At 37.5% G+C, this 12204-nt stretch overlaps 1 protein-coding gene across 3 annotated transcripts in view; it reads right to left on the bottom strand.

Annotated features, from left to right (window-relative positions):
• The window catches only part of CDH19 (cadherin 19), a 116148-nt gene extending 104527 nt beyond the window's left edge, over positions 1-11621 (bottom strand). For all 3 annotated transcript variants that reach the window (XM_040549801.1, XM_040549804.1, XM_040549805.1), the window contains exon 1: positions 11483-11621. The gene's annotated coding sequence lies outside the window, so the exon portion shown is untranslated. The remainder of the gene's footprint in view (positions 1-11482) is intronic.
• Positions 11622-12204: the final 583 nt, after the last annotated feature.

The raw sequence follows: 12204 nt of genomic DNA, 5'->3' as shown, positions 1-12204 counted from the left end.
GAAAAGCTTTAGTTAACATCACAGTGAAAAGAAATCAAAAGTTAAGGTAGGTAGAGGACTAATCTTGAAACTGTCCTCAACTGTGAGAGCAGCCGTGGGCATCAACAGGACACTGCAATAGCCAATGATCACTAGATACCTTCACCAATCTTCCTTAATCCTGAACAAAGTCTAATTCCAAAGAAACTTGTCTTTGCAAATGCAAAGTCACTTTGATGAAGTTCCCAAACAATCACAGAATCACAGAATCACAGAATTATAGGTGGTTGGAAGGGACCTCGAAAGATCATCGGGTCCAATCCCCCTGCCAAAGCAGGTTCCTTAGATCAGGCTGCCCAGGTAGGCGTCCAGACGGGCCTTGAATACCTCCAGAGGAGACTCCACAACCTCCCTGGGTAGCCTGTTCCAGTGCTCCATCTCCCTCACCGTGAAGAAGTTCTTTTGCATGTTGGTGCGGAACTTCCTGTGCTCCATTTTGTGGCCATTACCCCTTGTCCTGTCCCCACAGATCACTGAAAAGAGGTTGGCCAAATCCCTCTGTCTCCCACACTTCATGTATTTATAAACATTGATGAGATCCCCTCTCAGTCTTCTTTTCTCCAGACTGAACAGACCCAGGTCTCTCAGCCTGTCTTCATAGGGAAGATGCTCCAGGCCCCGTATCATCTTTGTGGTCCTCCACTGGACTCTGTCCAGGAGATCCCTGTCTTTTTTGTACCGGGGAGCCCAGAACTGGACACAGTGCTCCAGGTGAGGCCTGACTAGGGCAGAGTAGAGGGGGAGGATCACCTCCCTTGACCTGCTGGCTACGCTCCTTTTAATGCACGCCAGGATCCCCTTGGCCCTCTTGGCCACCAGGGCACACTGCTGGCTCATGGTCAACCTGTCATCCACCAGGACCCCCAGGTCCTTCTCCTCAGAGCTCCTCTCCAGCAGGTCGTCCCCCAGCCTGTACTGGTACGTGCGGTTGTTCCTTCCCAGGTGCAGGGCTCTACACTTGCTCTTATTAAACCTCATTTGGTTTCTTCCTGCCCATCTCTCCAGCCGGTCCAGGTCTCACTGAATGGCAGCACAGCCTTCTAGCGTGTCAGCCACTCCTCCCAGCTTTGTGTCATCGGTGTACTTGCTGAGGGCAGACACTATTCCCTCATCAAGGTCATCGATGAAAATGTTGAACAAGACCGGACCCAGCACCGACCCCTGGGGAACGCCGCTAGTCACACGTCTCCAGCCGGACTCTGTGCCGCCGATCACCACCCTCTGAGCTCAGCCAGTCGGCCAGTTCTTAACCGACCTTACTGTCCACTCCTCTATCCCACACTTTCGCAGCTTTGCTAGCAGGATGTGATGGGAGACAGTATCAAAAGCCTTGCTAAAGTCAAGGTAGATGACATCCACCGCTCTCCCCCCATCTACCCAGCTGGTGATACCATCATAGAAGGCAACGAGGTTGGTGGAGCATGACTTCCCCTTGGTGAATCCATGCTGATACTCTTCATAAGATTCTTCTCTTCCAATTGCTTGGAGATGACATTGAGAACAAGCTGTTCCAACACCTTTCCAGGGACAGAGGTGAGACTGACTGGCCTGTAGTTTCCCGGATCCTCCTTCTTCCAAACAATGTTAGTTCTAATGATAGTTTTCCTAATGCTTCCTCTGAAATGAGCTGTTACAACCACTGCAGTAATTTTACATGTGTTATGGAAGAGATACTAGACTTTATAAGTATCTTGTGATCTAAGTTAGACATGGATCAATGAACTGCAAATTAAAATGTTTCAAAATGTTGGAGCCAAGTGGAATTTTCAGTCAAACAAAATTAAGTTTTTACAAAATTGCTAGTATATTTAAAGCATATTTTATTCTGCAAAGTCTTTTCAAAAACTAGGTAATATGTTCCTAGCATCAAATACAGGCAGTAAGCTCTTTCCTATTACTTCCTTTTGTTGCACAAGTTGAAGGATAAAATCCATGTACAATGGGAAGTGGATGTCAGGCAGTTCATTGTTTATGGTTTTAACTGATTTAGTTATGTAGTTAGAAAAGTAGGTCTATGGGAATATAGCTGAGAAAACACATTCCTGCTGTGAAATATTGTTATGAATATTTGATGAAAACATAAAATGTGCCTGCATGTCTACAGATCGTTCTTCAAATTTCAAGAGGTGAATCAAAATCTAGCTTTCTAGCTTTTGAAAGGAACTGATACATGTAGGTGCCAGATTTTGAATCTGAACATTTTCTACCATTAAGGGTTTAGGAGTAAATTGAAAATTGGAGCATGGCTCATATAAAAGATAATAAAACCATAGAATGAGATACAAGGAAATGAGAATAAAGGAAAGTATAAATGAGTTCAAGAGATTGCTAGGATACAATTGTTTCTCAACAAGGGAAAGATTGATGGATATGATGAAAAGGGGAGAAGTTGAAATGTGGGAATAAGATAAACCTAGAAAAAAAATACACATGCTGAGCTGCTTGAGCACTTTATATTTCAAAAGTGTCTCATGTTCACTAACCTCTGATAGAATATCAGTTTGATTTGATCTTACTGCAGGGTACACTGTGGCAGACTTTTGCCAGAGCTGCCTATTGCTTCAATGAGAGTTGTTGGCTAGAAAGTGCAATGCTGTCTTTAAGTATTTCCCTTGAAATATGATACCTATTGTGTGTATTGCGTATTATTTTTATATAACACTCTTGAGCCTTAGAGAAAGCTACATGCGACCAAATTTAGTTGAGGCAGTCCTAGGTTTTTGTATGCTATTTCAGGGGATATTTTCTCTTTTACTTTTTACAGGAAGATTCATGTGGCTTGGTTTTCATTTTGGCAGTCAAATTGTCTATGATGTAGCAACCTGTTTGTTAAGTCATATCATCACCCTGATAAAACAGTGTTTCTCAGCTCGTTTTCACCATCTGTGTGTAGATGTGACATCTGTTCTTCAATTAGTTCAATGAGTTCGCAACTTGGCCTAAAAATAATAAACAAAATAAGAAAAAATGATGCAAAACACTTCTTGCTGCCCACCGAGAATAGGTGAATGGTACAAGTGTACACAGTTTGCTCTTTTTCTTCTCACTTCCTTCCCTTTTCGAAAGGCAACAAGCACAGGTAGATCCTCCATCTTCCTTCAGTAGGGTCCACTCTAAGTGAGTGTTTTCTACTCTGGTGGGAGCAAAGAGAGTTCAGAATTTCTATATCAAGCTATTAAGTTAATAATCTTAATATATAATGCTAAAAAGCAAAGTTTTGCTTTTGCTTTTTGAAATATTATTTGTTTCCTAAGGTCACTTTCCCGTAGTTTTCAACTAGAACAGCAGCAGTCCCTTAAGAACACCACTTATGTGTAATTCTATAAACTACATTATCTGGTTTCAATTGGCATGTATTCTGTAAGAGTATCCATACACTTCTAAACTCGTTGACTTCTTACACTTTTCAATTACAGAAGTAACAGAGGTCACAGCTAAAATCAAGACCAAAACCTGGCAAAGAAAAATACAGAAAATTGTTTGTCTGTGTCTCTGCTTTTTCACTTGATTTCTTCTGCTTTATCTATATCCATACCCAGACTCATTCTTCATATTATTTGCATAAATTAGTATCTGAACCTGGGAAAGTCATAGAGCATTTTTGTTTTGTTGTTATTGATTGTTTGTTTGTTTTGTTTTAACATAAGTATGTCAAGGTTTGTAAATCATCCCAGCCTTCTGAACCTATTCAGTCTGGCTATCCTATGAACTCTGTTTCCTGAAAGAAATTTATATATGATTTGTGAGTTCCATCTCGAAACACAGAGAGGAAAATTATCCTCTCGGGTTGGACTTGCATTCACCCAGTACTGAGCACTGTGGCTGTGATCCAGCAAAGCATTTAAGGTTAGTTTTATCTTTAAGCATAATCCCATCGGAGTAAGTGGCATGTTCCACATACTTAAATTTAAACTCACAGTTGAGTGCTTTGCTGGATCGCAGCCAGTGACCACAGTGCTCAATACCTTATAGGACTGAACTCCCTCTTGTCTTTGACACTGGCCTAAGGCAAGATATATATGTATGTTCTTTATATTCAGGAGGTTAAATACAGTATTATTTTCAAGATTACTTCATATTACATTCAATAATACATTCTCCTGTTTCTTAAAACTCTTGCCAGTTGTACTGAAAGAGAGGACATTACAATTCCAAAAGAATCTCACTAAGCCTGTCACTCTTCTTTCTTTTTTTGATCATGATGAATTTTATAACTCAAGAGATTCAGGTCAAGCTGGTGTTCTGAATGAAGGTAATTTGTTAACACACATTTAAATCCCTGCCATATTCTGCTGACAAAGCCTACCTTAATACGGAACACATTCAACACATCTGCAGTGCCAGTGTACATTTTAAATGAAAATGCATTTTACAGTTTGGACTACCTCGAGCCATTTGGATCTGACTGAATGTCAAGTGCTTCAGGCAGCCAAAGTTAAATACTTCTGTACCTGAACAAGTTTGTTTAAAACTGGTTTGGATAGTGAGTCCCACTATTCCTCTTGAAATATGGATATGTCTTGAATATTTTCACATCAGAAAATACAATCCACTGTAGAAACAATGGTTAAGGTTTGTTGAGATGTGTTATTGACTTTGTAAGATATTTAGCATGTGGAACATTCGTATCTGTAAGATTTATGAATTTAATTAATAAGGAGAAAACTGTTACAAGCTTGCACAAAATGTGTTATTCTATTATTTTTCAAATGTACGTCAAAAGTACCCAGTGAACTGTCTCTATCAGACAGAAACAACTCTAACGTCTGTAAATGAAATGAAATTATTACTGCATATATATATATATTTAATTGGCTTTATCAGAGTATTTAAAGGTAATCTCAAATCGGTCTACTGTGAATAACTTCAGCTGTAAATGTGGATTCGAGATGTTTTTCTCCTCCTTCTTCTTTGTTTATATCCCTTAAGTATCCTTGTCAAATTTAAAGTCCATATCCTTTATCTAAATATCAGCCAATCAGACTTTTTATCTGCACAGACTAATGATACATTCCAAGTATTATTTACTTGATTACAAAGCCTGGTTTGATGGGATACAATCACTTTTCTGTTCTCAATTACCCACTGAATGGTGACATTACTCAGAATTCCATTTAGATGATGCAAATGACATAATTGGCTTGTCTTCTGCCATGGCAATAACTGAACTCAAATGTCAAGGCAAACTTAGCAAACAAAATCTTTCTTTTACATAACTGATATTATAGTACAGGAAGTTTAAGAATATAGGCTATGGAAACTTTCACTTAAATTTCATAGGCGTACAAATCCACGCTCATTTTATACACTGACATTTTAGTATTTTGTATTCTAAGCAGAAAGAAGAAAAAAAGGTGTAAAGTGTAAATAAAAATACACTTACTTAAAAACAAAGCACAATGATTTTGTTTTGATTTCTATACCTTTACTCAAAGTTTGGGCAAATTTAAATGAAACTATTTTTTTTTTGTTTATTCAACAGCTGCTCATAGTTGTTCTGTTTTCCCTATTTATACCTTCAATAAAAACCTGAGTCAAACAAGCTATGAATTAGGGCATTGGAAGAGGTTGCCGAAAGAGGCTGTGGAGTCTCCTTCTCCGGAGATACTCAAAACCTGCCTGGAGGCCATCCTGTGCAATGTGCTCCGGGTGATCCTGCTTGACAGGGGGTTTGGACTAGATGATCTTCAGAGGTCCCTTCCAACATCAACCATTCTGTGATTCTGTTATTAATATAGTATTGGTAAAAATGACCATAATAATTTTTTTCACGTCACATTTTTATCACTGTGATATGGGTTACATGGGTATATCCATATTAATAATAATAATAATAAATCCTTAAACACATAAAAGAAACTATAGTTGGATTTTCAGCAGCTTTAATAATAATTTCATGAATATTAGGATGCTACTTTTCACATCTTTTGATTATTCATTTCATTTTTGAGACTATTCTATTTGAGACTATTCTATTTTGAGACTATTCATATTTTTTGGCAAATAAGTGGTATATACCAAATTAAATGATGATTACACCATTTATTGATCCAATGTACCAGAGATCACCCAACATATCTTAGAAACCCAGAATCTTAGAAGAGTTCCAGTCAGCAGTCTGGCAAATCTGGATAAGCTTAAACACCAAACATGCAAGCATTTATGGCTTTAGAATTTTATTCCTTCTTGTTAATCATAGAATCATAGAATGGCCTGGGTTGGAAGGGACCTCAAAGATCATCTATTTCCAACTCCCCTGCCATAGGCAGGGATGCCACCCACTAGATCAGGTTGCTCATCTTACCTGGTCTTGAAAACCTCCAGGGATGGTTTTTAAACCCACAGCCTCTCTGGATAACCTGTTCCAGTGCCTCACCACCCTTGCAGTGAAGAATTTCCTCCTGTCCTCTAATATAAATCTCCCCTCTTTTAGTTTAAACCATTCCCCCTCCTTCCGTCAATATCTGTTTGAGCAAAGAGTTGCTCTCCGTCTTTTTTATAAGCCCCCTTCAAGTACTGAAATGTTGCAATGAGGTCACCCCAGAACCTTCTCTTGTTGTTCTTACATAGAACAGTTTAGTACAGATCCATTTGGGTTATTGCATTGGAACAGTGTGTGAAGTGATAAGACTAATATTTTAACTATAGAATTTACACTCTTTTCAGAAAATAGAAGTACTCTTCAGCCTGATAATACTGTGGAATTATATAATTTTTTGCCTGCTAAGTTGTGAAGAAAATATTTCTAATAGTTTTCAGAAAACTAAACTTTGTCTTCCTTAAAAGATTATTTCCTGAATAATCCCCATTGCAGAATGCTTTATTTGTTATCATCTTGTCTATACCTGTCCTGAGTATTCAAAAGCTTGACATCTCACTGGTCAGTCTAATGTAGTGACTGTTTTTCTACTTTCAGACAGAAACTTCATGAATTTTATGAAAAAAATAATAACAAAATAATAAAATAAAATAAAATAAAATAAAATAAAATAAAATAAAATAAAATAAAATGTAGATTACAGTTTTACAGCTGTTTAGCTTTTAGCCTGAAGAGAGAGATGCTTGGACAAAATTGTTGACTCAAAAATGAAAGCTTGCAAGAATGAAACAAGGAGAGGTATTACTATATCTTTCTTTCCCTTCTGATATCACATCAAATTCAAGCAGTACTGCTTTGTGTGAGTTAAATACTGCTAAAATTAAGCAATGCATACAGACACTTGCATATAGACACAAATCTGCTCTCACTGTTTAGAGAAATCAAACAAAACCAGTATTCCTTAAATGTTACTCTATATTACATTATGAAAATGCTGTTCATTGACTAAGCAAAACGTATTCCAAGCCAATAAAGGAGACTTTTAAAGCAATCTGGTATGTTGCTAGGCCTGTTAGTTTCCTTGGAAAAGTTACTAAGTTCTACTAAATCTAAATCATTTAGGTCTTCTGTGCTTCTTGCAGTCTGTCACATTACTTCCACAGAGACTATGTGATTAAAGAATGAATTGGTAAGGTTTGATTATGATACAGAGCAGGAAAGAGGAATATGGAAACTTTCACAAAGAAAATCATTTCTAATACAGAAATATGATTTTATGGTCAACTTAAATTGAATTCTAAAAGATATCAGGCATCAGTTAGGATTTTTTTATTATTATTTTATTTTTTAAATAGATGAAAGGCCAATGACCATGTCACTATTTCAATGTTGTTTAAATATGGGAAGATATCACACAAGGTCTATAGACTGTTTGTATAAACAATTTTGTCATTTCTCTTTTGCAGCATACAAACAGGGTTATAGCTGTGGAAGAATGAAATAAGGAAGATATTGGATTTTTACAGCTCTACTCTGCATTGGTGCAGCCTCACCTCCAGTACTATGTGCAGTTTGGGGTACCACAATAAAAAAAAAGTCATAAAACTAATAGATGGTGTCCTAAGGACTATGAAGATGGTGAAAGATCTGGAGAGGATGATGTATGAGGAGTGGCTGAGGTCCCTTGGTTTGTTCAGCCCAGGGCAGAGCAGGCTGATGGGAGGCCTCATGACAGCCTGCAGCTCTCTCACAAGAGGAGCGGAGGGGCAGGCGCTGAGCTCTGCTCTCTGGGGACAGCGACAGGACCCAAGGGAGTGGCATGGGGCTGGGACAGGGGAGGGTCAGGCTGGGTGTTGGGGAAAGGTTCTGCACCCAAAGGGTGGCGGGCACTGGGACAGGCTCCCTAGGGCAGTGGTCACAGCACCGAGCTGCCAGAGTTCAAGAAATGTTTGGACAACACTCAGACACATGGTCTGATTTTTGGGTGGTCATATTTGGAGACAGGAGTTAGATTCAGTGATCCTTGTGGGTCCCTTCCAACTCAGGATATTCTAATGTTTGGGTGGACTTGTAGCAAAGGTTTGAAGAGTTTTCTGTTTGAGTAAATTTTGATATAATTCTACTTCTGGGAGAGTTATAATTAAAACTAATCAAATTGCCAGCAAGAACATATATTGTATTCCTTGTTATCTACCTCAGAAGTAGATATACTGGTGCACTTCTGTAAATGTAGTAAATCATATTGATAAAATACCAGGTTTCACTTTACTAACTTCTCCTATTAGGAGCTAACCGTCAGGGTCCAACCTGAAGCTTATTGTGTTTGCTATGTTATGTTATGTTTTATGTTTTATGTTTTATGTTATGTTATGTTATGTTATGTTATGTTATGTTATGTTATGTTAGAGTTGAATTTAATGAAATTAAATTTAGTCTGATCTTAACTGAGAGTTTTCCATGTGTTTAATCTAGTTTGGTTATACTTGGCTTTAAAGTAGAATACAGTGTACAAGATTTGATTTGCAGTAAATCGTTCAAACAATTTAGTGTAAGTACTCAATTGTAAAGTTGGAAAAATACATTTAATATTTTAAAATACTGCATACATTTGACATATTTCAACATCTCCTTTATAGATGTATTAGAATATTAACTGTCTGTCTGCATTTTTGAAAATATGGTTTTATTACCAGGAAGAAACAAAACAAACCAAAACAATAAACCCGATCCGTACACAAATTTCCATAATGGGCTCTATTTTGCAAGTACACTGAATAGGAAAGAAATAGACCTCCTATCTATTCCAATTCTTGGCATGAATGCCTCTTCATTTGTGGATCATGGACCTGACAGATTGGAAAGGCAATGATTTCTTTCTCTTTTGGTGTCTCACATCTCTTTATTGCTAGGAAAATAGACTAAAGGTTCAGACTAGTATATACAGTCATCATACTGAACTCTATTGATAGATGTGTTTTTCTTCTGGAGGAAGATTATCTCATATCTGCTGTGTGTAGTTACTGAATGTGTTGTTCATAAATTTCCTTGTAGAATTTCCTTGTACATTTCCTTGTAGAATTTTCCTTGTACAATTTTTGTATACAGTACTACACTAAAGCTTCTAGACAGGTAAGCTTTACAGAGCTGCAAACAACCCATCCTGTACTTTAACAAATTGATAAAAGGGAATGTGGGACTTTCATTAAATCCCTGAAGGGGAGCAAAGAATGACTAGTTGTGGCTAGCATACACCTCATAAGCAAGTAAACAGAGCGATCTAACTGAAGAATAAGCACAGTTAGGCAGGTAGCGTGAAGAAAGCCACTTGTAAAGGAAAATGCAACTCACTTTGCTTCCATGAGAGGGATAACACTGGCTTCAGCATATGGAACACCAGCTATTAGACTGTGAATTGAACAGTGTTGCTCATCTTGTGAGACTTGCAATTCCATAACACAGTCCAAAAGGAAAACATGCAAAAAAGCCCTCCCCACCCCACAGCTGTTTGTACAGGAACACTTAATACTTCACACAGGCCATAAAGTTTTCTATGTTGTTGATGCTGAATTCCCATGGTCATAATGCTCTTTAGGACATCATAAGCAATTACTGTGTTGAGATGAACTTTGCACTGCCATTGTGAGAGGAACGAGTTAAATGCAATCCAGATTCATAAAAATCTTCAGAACTCTAAGCTCTGTGGATAAAAATGTGATTCCACAGTAGGAGTGGGAAAGAACAGACGTAGTTACTGATTATTCTTCCTAGCTGCCTTCATGATCTTTTCCTGGGGAAAAGAACTAAGAGGATTTTTTACTCCCAGCTTTTATATTTAATAACACGAGCCTTTCTGCAGCAGTTTGGGATAGGAAGGGTAATTGGACCAGGCTTTCTGCCATATAATGACCCAAAACCTGCATTTGAAAGCAATTAATAGCAATTGAATAAATAGAAATTTTCAGAACTTTTTAATAACTTTTTAATAACTTTTTCTAAGAACTTTTCCTTAATAACTTTTTTTTTTTTTTTTAAAGTTATATATATATATATATATTACCAGCTGTGAGAATGTTTAAACAAAAAATTTCATAAGGCTGTGGAATCTGTGTATCCTTACGGTTGAACGCTGCCACTTCTGATAAAGAGGATCAATTGCAATCTGTGCCGAAATTAGTGTAAAATGTCCTCAGTGAGTTGTGGGTCAATCTCGGTGAGTCAGACTTTATTACTCAGCACTTTTTGGTTCAGAAGCAAAGAATAGGATTGATCAAGGTCTAAGGTTTATGATTTTCTTCAAAAGCTCTCCTAGTTTTGCTGGAGCTAGATTAGAGCCTGGTAGAAGATATCACAACCTTTTTTGATTCCTACTTTCTTCTATTCCCTCTATTTTGATTCCTACTATTCTTCTGAAATAATCATGACTTTTCTCATTTAATATTTACCATACTGTTATCAGTGTGGACTATAATAGTTACGTTTCTCCATAATTAGGTTCTGACGTAACTCTGAGCTAAAAAAGAAATTTTGTAGTTCTTACACAAGCTCTTGAACTTTTCACAGTCAGGATGAGAAGGTTTCAAAATCGGGTATTGAAGAACAGAGGGAGCCAAAATTTGTAATTGAAAGATAATGATGGAGGCATTCATCTGTGACGTGTATGTGTGTTTTCAATTAGTTGTAAATGTTCTTTAAACTGTTCAATATATGAGACAGGTTAGTTTGGAAAACCCACACACCCTTTCAAACAATGAAGACAGTCTTTAGGACAACCTGGACTATTTGAAACTGAAGAAAACACAAGAGCAAATAAAAGTGAGAGGAGGAAAACTTGGAGTATGCTAGCTATTATGGTGAAGAAACACTAAGGTACATTGAAAAACAGTTCACTTCCAGTTATCAACCCTACCTTCTGAATCTGCACAGTACTTCTCAAAAGTACAGGACACCTGTACATGTAACGTGTTCTTGATCACCATCTATACCTGTACGACCCCATCCTACACATGAGGAAGTTAGGGTTGTGCTGCTCTCTCTTGAAACAGAGCATTCTAGGGGAGCAAAAAATAACTCCTAAAATTTAGAGAGTAGGAAATTGGATGAGCAAGTGAAAAATAAATGTCATACCTGTTCTCTTTGTAAAATCAGTCGTGTCCTGCTGTCAAGGAATTCTTCTTAAATTCCTTTTCTATATATGTCTGTGCCTCAGCATTCACTCATTTTGTACATCATTTATCATTGCCAGCACAGAGCTACAACAGCATCTGTGGGATACGTAGCATGTTTTGCATGAAAGCTCTCCCTGTTACCTTTAACAATGCCAATTGTTCTACATCCCCAGCCTTCTGCACTTGCAGATTGTGCTTAGAAACAACATTGCCAGCTGCAGTGAGAAAGGGTTTTGAATAAGTATTACGCAGAGAGTAAGCATAATTCTATATATAATCTTTACATGAATTTGTATTTTAAACTGTGGGTAATATTGGGAAGTCTTAATATTCTTTACTTTGAGTGTCTGAATTAGAAGCTTACTTTATTAACTAACAGATGGTGTCTAAGTAAACAATATTATTGTTCTAAACTCCAGTAGAAAGTGTTAGGTATTTCTGATTCAAGATATTGCTGCACTAAGTGGCCAAGTTTGAATTCAGATTTGAGATCTCAGACCCAGGAGGCTCTCACATTGTAGATACACTGACACCAATTCTATCACACTGTACTTTGGTAGAAACATTTTTTTTTCCTTCAAAAGCTATCTACATAGTTCTGTGTCCCAATGTGATAACTTCTTTGGTACAAGCTATTCTATCTGCATCATTCAATCTTAAGAAGTGTTGGGCATGAGGAAA

The sequence above is a fragment of the Cygnus olor genome, chromosome 2 (genome assembly GCF_009769625.2).
Source record: "Cygnus olor isolate bCygOlo1 chromosome 2, bCygOlo1.pri.v2, whole genome shotgun sequence".
Taxonomy (NCBI): Eukaryota; Metazoa; Chordata; class Aves; order Anseriformes; family Anatidae; genus Cygnus; species Cygnus olor.
The sequence above is the reverse complement of the archived record's forward strand: the minus strand, read 5'-3'. Positions and strand labels throughout refer to the sequence as shown.